Source organism: Pristiophorus japonicus, chromosome 9, assembly GCF_044704955.1.
Source record: "Pristiophorus japonicus isolate sPriJap1 chromosome 9, sPriJap1.hap1, whole genome shotgun sequence".
Lineage (NCBI taxonomy): Eukaryota > Metazoa > Chordata > Chondrichthyes > Pristiophoridae > Pristiophorus > Pristiophorus japonicus.
The window spans coordinates 202,457,612-202,471,574 of record NC_091985.1 but is presented as its reverse complement, the minus strand read 5'-3'; the positions used below and the strand labels follow the sequence as shown (position 1 = coordinate 202,471,574).

General features: G+C 47.7%; 1 protein-coding gene and 1 pseudogene across 1 annotated transcript in view; both read right to left on the bottom strand.

Annotated features, from left to right (window-relative positions):
* Window positions 1-13,963, bottom strand: part of LOC139273419 (histone H2A) — a 605,799-nt gene that overhangs the window by 551,390 nt on the left and 40,446 nt on the right. The gene's annotated exons all lie outside the window — the stretch shown is intronic.
* LOC139273438 (histone H4 type VIII-like) lies at window positions 3,247-3,548 on the bottom strand (annotated as a pseudogene).

Below are 13,963 nucleotides of genomic sequence, written 5' to 3'. Positions count from 1 at the left end.
ATGGAATATAAAAGTAAGGAAGACCTGCTACAACTGTACCGGGTGTTGTGACACCACACCTGGAGTACTGCGTACAGTTTTGGTCTCTGCATTGGAGGCAGTTCAGAGACGGTTCTCGAGGTTGATTCGTGAGATGAGGGGGTTGTCTTATGAAGAAAGGTTGAGCAGGTTGGGCATATATTCATTGGAGTTTAGAACAATGAGAGGTGATCTTATTGAAACATACAAGATTCTGAGGGGACTTGACAGGGTAGATGCAGAGAGGATTTTTCCCCTCGGGGAATCTAAAACTAGGGGGCATAGTTTCAGAATAAGGTCCCCTATTTAAAATGGAGATGAGGAATTTCTTCTCTGAGGATCTTGAATCTTTGGAATTCTCTACCCCCAGAGAGCTGTGGAAGCTGGGTCATTGAATTTATTTAATCAATCCCACACTGACATGCAGTACCTGAGAGTGACGGGCAGTGTCTATCCTATACTCCCCTGCCCATCTCACACTCCATGATTAACCCCACTGTTCGAACTACAATCGGCTGAGCGCCTGCACCTGCTTTTAATGGATGTTTAGAGTTTCAGCCGGACCAATAAAATACTTTGCAATGGTTTTAGTTGAACATAAACATGGTGCTGAGGTGTCATTGTCGAATTTAAAATAGTTTCTACTGAATGATTGTCACTTGTTGCAGGACTTGCTTTCAGCCAGGAGATGGCACCAACCTCTAATAGTTTGGAGTGTGCGGATTGTGTCCACACATCCAGACCACCGTGAGTCTGGTGCTCCCTGAGGAGCTGGTCAAGCACGGGGTGACCAAGTACTCCAGCTCCAAGTAAATCTCCACAATTTACTGACAAAAAAAAGCAGAAAATAGAACGGTTCTTTTAAGAGCCACCAACAACCTCTCTGATGGAGCCACCAGTTTAATGCATTGAATTTGTCAGTTTATTCATTCCAGCTAACGTCCTTTCCAGGTGTGGTGCCAGAGTACTGCTAATGTGGTATCCTTTGTTTAAGAAGGGAGAAAGGGATAGACCGAGTAATTACAGGCCAGTCAGTCTGACCTCGGTGATGGGAATATTATTGGAAAAAATTCTGAGGGACAGGATAAACCTTCATTTAGAAAGACACGGATTAAGGGCAGCCAGCACGGATTTGTAAATGGAAGGTCGTGTCTGGCTAACTTGATTGAATTTTTGAGGAGGTAACAAGGGTCGATGAGGATAGTGTGTTTGTTGTGTAAATGGATTTTAGCAAGACTTTTGATAAGGTCCCACATGGCCCGACTGGTCACGAAAGTAAAAGCCTTTGGGATCCAGGGAAAAGTGGTAAATTGGATGCAAAATTGGCTAAAAGGCAGGAAGCAGAGGGTAACGGTTGATGGCTGTTTTTGTGACTGGAAGGCTGTTTCCAGTGGGGTTCCGCAAGACTAAGTACTAGGTCACTTGCTTTTTGTGGTATACATCAATGATCTAGACTTGAATATCGGGGGTATGATTAAGAAGTTTGCAGATGATACTAAACTCTACTGTGTGGTTGATAATGAAGAAGGAAGCTGTAGACTGCAGGAAGATATCAATCAACTGATCAGGTGAGCACAACAGTGGCAAATGGAATTCCATCCAGAGCAGTGTGAAGTAATGCATTTGGGTAGGGCTAACAAGGAAAGGGAATACACATTAAATAGTAGGTCACTGAGAAGTGTAGAGGAACAAAGGGACCTGGGAGTGGATGTCCACAAATCCCTGAAGCTGGCAGGCCAGGTAGATAAGGTGGATAAAAAGGCATACGGAATGCTTGCCTTTATTAGCCGAGGCATAGAATACTAGAGCAGGGGCGGGGTTATGCTTGAACTGTATAAAATACTAGTTAAGCCACAGTTAGAGTACTGCATGCAGTTCTGGTCACCGCATTACAGAAGGATGTGATTGCACTGGAGAGGGTACAGAGGAGATTTATGAGGATGTTGCCGGAAGTGAAGAATCTTCACTATGAGGATAGATTGGATAAGCTGGGTTTGTTTTCCTTGGAACAGAGGAGACTGAGGGGAGACCTCATTGAGGTGTGTAAAATTATGAGGGGCCTAGATATAGTGAATAGAAAGGGTCTATTTCCCTGAGTAGAGGGGTCAACAACCAGGTGCATAAATTTAAAGTAATTGGTAGAAGGTTTAGAGGGGATTTGAGGGGAGATGTCTCCACCCAGATGGTGTTGGGGGTCTGGAGCTCACTGCCTGAAAGGGTGGCAGAGGCAGAAACCCTCACCACGTTTTAAAAAGTACTTGAAGTGCTGTAACCTGCGGACCTAGAGCTGGGAAGTGGGATTCGGCTGGATAGCCTCCTGTTGGCTGCCATGGGGATGCGGACGAGACTGTCATCCATCTCCTTCGGGATTGCCCCTTTGCAAGGCAGGTCTGGAAGGAGATGCAGTGGTTGCTGTCGAGGTTCATCCCAAGCAGCTCCATAATACAGGACTCTGTGCTGTACGGGCTGTTCCCAGGGACACACACTGAGACAGACATCACCTGATGCTGGAGGGCCATCAACTCGGTGAAAGATGCACTTTGGTCTTGCCGAAACTTGCTGGTCTTCCAGAACAAGGAGATGTCCACGTCTGCGTGTTGCAGACTGGCGCAATCCAAAATCCAGGATTACGTGCTGAGGGACGCACTAAAAATTGGTGCAGTCACCGCAAAGGCACGGTGGGGAAGAGCCACAGTTTAAAGCTCTTCCGCCACGATAAACCCAGGGCTGGAATCAGTATAAAACTCCCCTCGGGCTGTACTTGTAAACTTTTTGTATACATAGAGCACCATGAGCTGAACAAACCTATGTAGTGCCATGTAGAATGCAAGTTCTGTTTAGTAATGTATGTTGCAAAGAAATGTAACTGTACCCTCACCCATTCCGTGTACCATATAGTGCCACTAGTAAAGTAATTTGATTACTGTATTACAATGTATCCTGGATTGTACTGAAATGTACCTCGAAATGTAAAGCAAGAAAATGGATTGAACGGAACTGCCGTTAGCATCCAACTGTATTGTATGGAATTGCTGACTGCATCCAAATGTACTGAACTGCCTTCCAATGTATAGTGCAAATTTTTACATGAATAAAGTATATTTTGAAATTTTTTTAAAAGCATGGACATGGCCTCCTTCCGTGCTGTAAATTTCCATGATTCTATGTGCGTCAATCTGGTGAGAAAATTATCAGAAAAATAGTCAAACTGCCCCAGGGTCACGTTGTTCAGCCGCCGAATCCATAGAGAGTGCGGCTCTGCCGCTTCAGAGCGTACACCACATCCATGGCTGTGACCGTCTTGCGTTTGGTGTGTTCAGTGTAGGTGACTGCATCCCTGATCACATTCTCCAGGAAAACCTTCAGCACCCCGCGGGTCTCCTCGTAGATCAGGCCCGAGATCCGCTTGACACCGCCACGGCGATCCAGGCTGGTTTGGTGATGCCCTGGATGTTATCACGGAGCACTATACGGTGACGTTTGGCTCCGCCTTTACCCAGTCCTTTGCCTCCTTTACCTCGGCCAGACATGATGATTCTTCACAGGGACATAAATTGAATGATAAACTCTCGCCATCCAGATGTGTTTATGAAGCCAGCCCAGACCTGGCTGAGAAAGGCAGAGTGTGAGAGAGGCGAGGAGGAACCAGAATCAGGGTGACCGGTTGGGCAGAGACAGTGGCCTCTGAGCTTCCAGATCCGCCTCCAGACTTCATGCTCCAGCATTAAAATACTTGCCTGCTCCTCCCCCGCACCCTCTCCCTGCCCAGTGTTTAAATCGACGGGAAGGGCCCAGGCGAGCTCCCCTCCCCCAGCTCTGCCAGCGGCTGCTGTTTCCTCTGTGCTGGGCTGATGATCGTTGAACACATCAGGGAGCGGAGATATCCCAGGCCCGAGTAAGGGAGCAAACAGCAGCTCATCACATTGAGACTGTGTCCGCAAATGGGATTTGTGTCTGGGTATCGGGGGCTGTTTGTAAGAGACAGAGTGGAGCAGGAACTAGTTCGGGAACATGGAGTGAGTGGGGGAGGGGAGCAGAGATATCCCGGGCTGTGTGTATACAGTGAAAGGTAACAGAGAAAGTAAATCACCTCACTCTTTCAAATCATTGCTGGTTTCTTTCATCAAACCAGTTGTGAATCTTACTGATTCAGTCCCAATCTCACTGTGTCTGTTCTTCTTGGACATTGAACAGTGGAAACACAGCCTGATGGTGAGGATGTGAGGAGTGTCACAAAGTGCATCTATTGCAGGCAGCAGGACTGAAATGTGAAAGTGGACATTTCAAATTCGGTCATTTTGTTTCGGTGCGTTGAGTTCCCCAGAACCATGTTGAAGGTGATCGAGAGATACATTGTCGCTCCCTCAGATACATCAGGATCTGGACTCTGTGACATTCTGTTGACTGCACAGGCACTTAACTCGGTTCCAATAGATTGAGAACAGTTGTTGTACAGCGCAGGTACCTGTGGTTATAATCCAGAAAGCGATTCAGAATTTTACAGGTAGTCCTGTGGGAGTGGAAGATATACACCTCGATTTTATCAATCGAGTGATCCCATTCATGGACCAGTGCTGGGTTTGTATTGTGTCTGGATGCTGATAACTTTCTATTGAACCGTCCTACACACCAATAAGGTCAGACAAGGACACTGTTTGTATCACGGTTTCTTCTCGCCAGATACTTTATTATAAACATATACATTCATTACAACTTTATTTTATATTCTCCCCATCAGTTGTCCATATCATAACTAATATTTTTCTGGTATTATTCTCAAAGCAAAATACTTCATTGAGCCAGTATAAATATGATATTTTCTCCACACAAGGAAACGTGCAGGCAGCTCCTTCTCGCACACAGGAAGTAGATTATCACTCACAGAGCGCAGAGACACAGAACTGGCCTCAATCCTATTATCACAGGCAGCAGAAGCTGTCAGTCCAACAGTGATCCGAAGTGGCTGAGTTACATTGTGAATCTTACAGTCACACAGAGCGGGAGGATCAAATGCTGTTTCACCATTGAAACAGATCACATTCATATACCAGATACTGAAATATACAGAATAAAACCCACACTTGCACATCAGAAACTGATAGGTGTAGATTAAAACCCACCACATAGACCAGAAACTGACAGGTACAGATTAAACCACACACTTTTTACCAGAAACTGACAGGTACAGGTAAAACCCACACTCACATACCAGAAACTGATAAGTACCGAATAAAATATACATACATATTCCAGAAATTGACGAGACCAAATTAAAACACAATCACATACCGGAAACTGACAGGTATAGAATAAACCCACACTCACATACCAGAGTTGGGCAGGTAATAAAATATACACTCATATACCAGAAACAACATAAAATACACACTCGCATACCAGAAACTGGCAGCTACAGATTAAACCCCACATTCGCATACTAGAGATTGAAACGTATAAAATAAAATACACACTCGCATATCATAAACTGACAGTTGCAGAAAAAAAGCCCGCACTCACATACCAGAGACTGAGAGGTACAGAATACAGTACACATTAATATATCAGAGACTGACAGGTACAGAAGAAACATGCACTCATATACAAGAAACTGACAGGTACAAAATAGTAACCCACACTCACATGTAAGATACTGACCAGTACCGATTACACCCTACACTCATATACCAGAAACTGACAGGTACAGATTAAAATAGCCACTCGCATATTAGAATCTGATATGTACAGATTACACCCCACACTCACATACCAGACACTGACAGGTACAGGATAAAACCCACACTCACATATCATATACTGACAGGTACAGGATAAAACCTACACTCACATATCAGATACTGAAACATACAGATTAAACCCACAAACATATGCCAGAAACTGACAGTTACATAATAAAGCCCACAGTCATACCAGAAATTGACAGGTACAGATTAACCCCACACTCATAAACCAGAAACTGACACGTATAGATTAAACCTCACATTCACATACCAAAAACTGACAGGTAGATATTAAACCCACACTCATATACCAGAACCGAGAGGTACAGAATAAAATCCACACTCATATACCAGCTGATAGGTGCAGATTAACCCCACACTCACATACCAGAGACCAACGGGTACAGAATAAACACCACACGCAAATATTAGAGACTGACAAGTACAGATTAAAACATACAATCACATAACCAAAACTGAGAGGTACAGAATAACCGCCACAATCATATACTAGTAACTGACAGGTACAGATTAAATAGCACACTCATATACCAGAGATAGACGGATAACCTGAGACTCCCCGCAGTGTAACAACCCAGAATGAATTCTTACAGAGTTATGAAACCCAATATCCCAGTATTGTCCATCCTTAATTGCCCTTGAGAAGATGGTGGTGGTGAGCCAGCTTCCTGAAACATTTTTTTCCCCAAAATACATATTATGCATATAAAATTTTCACAATACACTGGAAAATAGCTCAATACCTTGCAGTCAGCAATTCCATACAATTCGTTTGGATGCTGACAGCAGTTCCATACAATGCACTAGCGTGCATTTCATTTCAAGATACAGTTTAGTGCAATCCGTAAATCATGTTACATGTAGTACTGTGCAAATAAGGGTATTACATGGAGCAGATGGGAACAGGTTTACATTACATTCCAGGATACATTTTGTTGTGTATCTGTAAAGCATGCACTCCCAGTTCCGCCACCAGGGAGCGCATCCCCTGAAGTCCCAAGGGATCCCAGCATCCCTTGGGAGCATTGTATATAAGCCGGCCCCGAAGGCCTGTTCCTCACTCTGGAGTGTCTTAATAAAGACAGAGGTCACTGTTACTTTAACCTCCCTGTGTGCAGTCTCATTTGTGTGAGGAACACAATAACTGGCGACGAGTATACGAATCCAACACAAAGATGCAGCAAACTGAGAGCATCCTGGAGAAGTTCTCAGAGGGTGAGGACTGGGAAGCTTATGTCAAATGGCTAGACCAGTACTTTGTAGCCAACGAGCTGGACGGAGAAGGAAGCGCTGCAAAAAGGAGAGCGGTCCTCCTCATGGTCTGCGGGGCACCGACCTACAGCCTCATGAAGAATCTTCTGGCTCCGGTGAAACCCACAGATAAGTCATATGAGGAGCTGTGTACACTGGTTCAGGAGCATCTTAACCTGAGGGAGAGCGTGCTGATGGCAAGGTATCGGTTCTACACATGCCAGCGATCTGAAGGTCAGGAAGTGGCGAGCTACGTCACTGAGCTAAGGCGACTTGCAGGACAATGTGAGTTTGATGGCTACATGGAGCAAATGCTCAGAGACGTTTTCGTACTGGGCATTGGCCATGAGACTATCCTACAAAAACTTTTGGCTGTCGAGATAACAACCCTCAGTAAGGCCATTGCGATAGCACAGGTGTTTATGTCCACCGGTGATAACAACAAACAGATCTCTCAGCACACAAGTGCAAGCAATGTTCATAAATTAACTGGAACTGTGTTTGCAGCAGAAATGTACAGGGCAGAAACCACGAGTCTGCAACTGCCAGCAGACCTCAGGTGACCCAGATGACTCAGAGTCCCCAACAAAGGATGAATGCAAGGCAATTCACACCTTGTTGGCGTTGTGGAGGCTTCCATTCAGCCTATTCATGCTTCAAAGGGTATGTTTGCAAGAGCTGTGGAACAATGGGGCACCTCCAATGAGCTTGCAGACGAGCTACAAGGTCTGCAAAACCTGCTAACCACCACATGGCAGAGGAAGATCAGTCCATGGTAGATCAGAGCAATTTCGAGCCTCAGAGAAAGAAGGCAGATGCTGACGTACATGGAGTGCACACATTTTTGACGAAATGTCCACCTATAATGCGAAACGTAAAATTGAATGGCTTACCCATAGCCATGGAACTGGACACTGGCGCTAGCCAATCCATCATGAGTAAAAAGATGTTTGAGAGACTGTGGTGCAACAAGGCATGCAGACCAGCCCTGAGCCCCACCCACACGAAACTGAGAACGTACACCAAAGAGCTTATCAGTGTCCTGGGCAGCACCATGGTCAAGGTCACCTACGAGGCTACAGTGCATGAACTGCCACTCTGAATTGTCCCGGGCAATGGCCCCACACTGCTTGGAAGGAGCTGGCTGGGCAAAATCCGCTGGAACTGGGATGACATCCGAGCACGATCACATGTCGATGAGTCCTCATGTACCCAGGTTCTTAACAAATTTCCTTCCCTTTTTGAGCCAGGTATTGGAAACTTTTCCGGGGCAAAGGTGCGGATCCACTTGGTCCCAGAGCCATGACCCATTCACCACAAGGCGCGAGCAGTACCTCATATGATGAGGGAGAGTGGAAATCGAGCTGGACAGGCTGCAATGTGAGGGCATCATCTCCCCAGTGGAATTCAGCGAGTGGGCCAGCCCGATTGTTTCAGTACTTAAAAGTGATGGCATGGTCAGTATTTGCGGCGATTATAAAGTAACTATTAATTGTTTCTCGCTACAGGACCAATACCTGCTATCTAAGGCAGACGACCTATTTGCGACGCTGGCAGGAGGCAAGATGTTCACCCACAAAACCTGGAGGAGGTCCTCCAGTGACTGGATCGCATAGGGCTGCTGCTGAAGAGGTCGAAATGCATCTGCATGGCAACAGAAGTGGAGTTTTTGGGGAGAAAGATCGCGGCAGATGGCATTCGGCCCACAGACGCCGAGGCAGAGGCTATCAGGAACGCGCCCAGGCCACAGAACGTCATGGAGCTGCGGTCGTTCCTGGGACTCCTCAACCATTTTGGTAACTTCCTACCGGGGTTAAGCACCCTCTTGTCGTACGGCGTCGGGTGTGTATTACAACAAGCTAACGTTGAGGGGAAGTTGCAACTTGTCACCTATGCCTCCAGGAGCTTGTCTAAGGCTGAGAGGGCCTACAGCATTATTGAGAAAGGCATTGGCATGTGTGTTCGGGGTAAAGAAAATGCATCAGTACCTGTTTGGCCTCAAATTTGAGCTGGAAACCGATCACAAACCCCTCATATCCCTGTTCGCTGAAAACAAGGGAATAAATACTAATGCCTCAGCCCACATACAATGGTGGGCACTCGTGCTATCAGGTTATAACTATACCAGCCGCCACAGGCCAGGCACCGAGAACTGCGGATGCTCTCAGTCGGCTACCATTGCCCACCAAGGGGGTGGAAATGGCGCAGCCTGCAAACTTGTTGATGGTGGCGCAGCCCACAGACTTGTTGATGGTCATGGAAGTGTTTGAAAATGACAAATCACCTGTCACAGCCCGCCAGATTAGGACTTGGACCAGCCAAGATCCTTTGCTGTCCCTAGTAAAAAACTGTGTACTGCATGGGAGCTGGGCCAGCATCCCCGTTGAAATGCAACAGCTAATGAAGCCGTTCCAGCGGCGAAAGGATGAGCTGTCCATTCAGGCAGACTGCCTGTTGTGGGGTAACCGCGTAGTGCTACCCAAATAGGGCAGGGAGATGTTCATCTCGGATCTCCACAGCACACACCCGGGTATAGTAATGATGAAAGCGATAGCCAGATCCCACGTGTGGTGGCCCGGTATCGATTCTGACTTTGAGTCCTGTGTACGGCAATGCAGCGTGTGTGGTCAGTTGAGCAATGCGCCCAGAGAGGCACCACTAAGTTTGTAGTCCTGGCCCTCCAGACCATGGTCAAGGATCCATGTCGACTATATGGGCCTCTATCTTGGTAAACTGTTCCTGGTGGTGGTGGATGCTTTTTCAAAATGGATTGAATGTGAAATAATGTCGGGAAGCACCACCACTGCCACCATTGAAAGCCTGAGGGCCATGTTTGCCACCCACGGCCTGCCTGACATACTGGTCAGTGACAACGGGACATGTTCACCAGTGCCGAATTTAAAGAATTCATGACCCGCAATGGGATCAAACATGTCATCTCTGCCCCGTTTAAACCAGCCTCCAATGGGCAGGCAGAGCAGGCAGTACAAACAATCAAACAGAGCCTTAAACGAGTCACAGAAGGCTCACTCCAAACCCGCCTGTCCTGAGTACTGCTCAGCTACTGCACGAGACTCCACTTGCTCACAGGGGTGCCCCCAGCTGATCTAGTCATGAAAAGGACATTTAAAACCAGACTCTCGCTGGTTCACCCCAACCTGCATGATCAGGTAGAGAGCAGGCATCAGCAACAAAATGTAAACGATGGTCGCACCACTGTGTCATGGGAAATTGATGTGAATGACCCTGTGTATGTGCTAAACTATGGACATGGTCCCAAGTGGATCGCGGGCATGGTGATAGCTAAAGAAGGGAGCAGGGTGTTTGTAGTCAAACTAGACAATGGACAAATTTGCAGAAAGCACCTGGACCAAATGGGACTGCGGTTCACAGACTGCCCTGAACAACCCACAGCAGACACCACCTTTTTCGAGCCCACAACACACATCCAAAGGATCGACGACACCACCCCGGACCAGGAAATCGAACCCATCACGCCCAACAGCCCAGCAAGGCCAGGCTCTCCCAGCAGCCCTGCAGGGCCAACAACATGCCAGCCCAGCGAGGGCACAGCCAACACTCCAGAACAGACATTTGTACCGAGGTGGTCCACCAGGGAAAGAAAGGCTCCCGACCGCCTCACCTTGTAAATAGTTTTCACTTTGACTTTGGTGGGGAGTGATGTTGTGTATCTGTAAAGCATGCATTCCTCTGTTCCACCACCAGGGAGTGCATCCCTTGGAAGCACTGTATATAAGCCGGCCCCTAAGGCCTGTTCCTCACTCTGGAGTATCTTAATAAAGACTGAGGTCACTGTTACTTTAACCTCCCTGTGTGCAGTCTCATCTGTGTTAGGAACACAATACATTTCAATACCGATCATGAATCACGTTACATGTAGCACTATACAGATGAAAGCAGTACATGGAACGGATGAGAATACATTTACATTTCTTTACAAATTACTAAACAGTGCAGAGACTTTCATTGTACATGGCACAACACAGGTGTTTTTCAGTACATGGTGCTCTATGTATACAAGCAGATTAACAAGTACAGCCCGAGGGGGGTCTGGTTCCATCCCCTGGGTTTACCGTGGCGAAAGGGCCTTAAACTGTGGCTCTTCCCCATCGTGCCTTTGCGGCGACTGCACCAATCTTTAGTGCATCCCTCAGCACGTACTCCTGGACCTTGGATTGCGCCAGTCTGCAACATTCGGCCATGGAAATCTCCTTGCTCTGGAAGACAAGCAAGTTTCGGGAAGACCAAATGATGTCTGTCTCGGTGTGTCCCTGGGAACAGTCTGCAGAACACAAAGTCCTGTGTTACGGAGCTGCTTGGGATGAACCTCGACAGCAACCACTGCATCTCCTTCCAGACCTGCCTTGCAAAGGGGCAATCCCAAAGGAGATGTATGACAGTCTCGTCCGCACCACAGCCGACTCGGAGGCAGAGTGCCATATCTCTGAAACCCCGGCTGTGCATGAAGGATTTGACGGGTAGGGCCCTTCTCACCAGCAACCAAGCTACATCTTGGTGCTTGTGTGAAAGCTCTGGCGATCAGACATTCTGCCAAACGAGTTCGACGGTCTGCTCGGGGAACCGTCCGACAGGATCCATCAACTCCTTCTTTTGTAGGGCGTCCAGGACCTTGCGTGCCGACCACTGCTTTATGGCCTTGTGGTCAAAGGTGTTTATCTTGAAAAACTTTTCCACGAAGGACAGGTGCTTAGGCATGGTCCAACTGGTTGGAGCGTTCCGCGGCAGCCTGGCCAGATCCATCCTTCACAACACCGGGGACAGATGGAATCTCAGCACGTACTGACATTTGGTGTTTGGGTACAAAGGGTCTATGCACAGCTTGATGCAGCCGCACACAAAGGTGGCCATCAGGATGAGGGCCACGTTTGGAACGTCCTTTCCCTCCTTGTCCAGAGATTTGTACATCATGTCTCTGCGGACACGGTCCATTTTCAATCTCCAGACGAAATGGAAGATGGCTCGGGTGACTACCATGGCACAAGTAGGGGTATGGGCCAAACCTCCACCACATACAACAACACCGAGAGCATCTCACTCCTGACCAGGTTATTTCCTGCAATGGAGAGTGAGCGCAGCTTCCACTATCCCAGTTTATGTTTTGCTTTAGCGATACGTTCCTTCCAGTTTTTGACGCACGCCCCATCCGCTCCGAAACATATCCCCAAAACCTTCATGTAATCTGACTTCATGGTGAAAGGAATAAAGGATCGGTCGGACCAGCTTCCAAAGAACATGGCCTCGCTTTTGCTGCGATTTACCTTCGCTCCCGAGGCCAGTTCAAACTGGTCACAGATTGTGAGCAATCCACGGACCGACAGTGGATCCGAGCAAAAGACGGTAACATCGTCCATGTACAGGGAGGTCTTGACCTGAGCGCCTCCGCTGCTTGGGATTGTCACCCCACCCCAAAGCCCGCATCCTTCCTGATGGACTCGGCAAAGGGCTCAATACAGCACACAAACAAGACAGAGGAGAGGAGATAGCCTTGCCTGACTCCCGACCAGATCGGAAAGCTTTCAGTTTCCCACCCATTGATTAGAACTGTGCTACTGATGTCGGTGTAGAGCAGTTGGATCCAATTGCGGATACCCTCCCCAAACCCCATCTTGGAGAGCACGTCCATCAGGTACGTGTGCGATATCCTTTCAAAGGCCTTCTCCTGGTGCCATTTTTTTTTTTAATTTCAAAATATACTTTATTAATATAAAAATTTGCACAGTACATTCGAAAGCAGTTTAGTACATTTGGATGTGGTCAGCAATCGCATACATTACATTTGGATGCTGACCGCAGTTCCGTTCAATACATTTCTTTACTTTACATTTCAAGGTACAATTCATACAATCCAGGATACATTGTGGTACATTCACCAAGTTACATTACATGTGTCACCATACGGTACACAGTAAGAGTACAGTTACATTTGTTTCCAACATGCATTACGCAACAGAACTTGCATTATACATGGCACTAAATAGGTGTTTGCAGATCATGGTGCTCTATGTATACAAAAGGTTTACCATTGCAGCCCGAGTGGCGTTTTATACTGATTCCAGCCCCTGGGTTTATCGTGGCGAAAGGGCTTTAAACTGTGGCCCTTCCCCACCGTGCCTTTGCAGCGACTGCACCAATTTTTAGTGCGTCCCTCAGCACATAGTCCTGGATCTTGCATTGCGCCAGTCTGCAACACGCAGACGTGGTCATCTCCTTGCTCTGAAAGACCATCAAGTTTCAGCAAGACCAAAGTGCGTCTTTCACCAAGATGATGGCCCTCCAGCAGCAGGTGATGTCTGTCTCAGTGTGTGTCCCTGGGAACAGCCCGTAGAGCATAGAGTCCTGTGTTACGGAGCTGCTTGGGATGAACCTCGACAGCAACCATTGCATCTCTTTCTAAACCTGCCTTGCGAAGGCGCAATCCTGAAGGAGATGGGTGACAGTCTCGTCCGCCCCACAGCCGACTCGGGGGCACCGTGCCGTGTTGCTGAGACGTCGGCTGTGCATGAACGCTCTGACGGGTAAGGCCCTCCTCACCGCCAACCAAGCTACGTCTTGGTGCTTGTGTGAAAGCTCTGGCGATGAGACGTTCTGCCAAACGAGTTCGACAGTCTGCTCAGGGAACCACCTGACAGGGTCCACCCTCTCCTTCTTTCGTAGGGCGTCCAGGACCTTACCTGCTGACCACTGTTTTATGGCTTTGTGGTCAAACGGGTTTTTTGTGAAAAACTTTTCCACGAAGGACAGGTGGACAGGCATGGTCCAGCTGGTGGGGCCGTTTCGCGACAGCATGGCCAGGCCCATCCTTCGCAACACCGGGGACAGGGAGAACCTCAGCACATAGTGCCACTTGGTGTTTGCGTACTGGGGGTCTCCCTCTCCCCCTTCTGCTTGTAGAT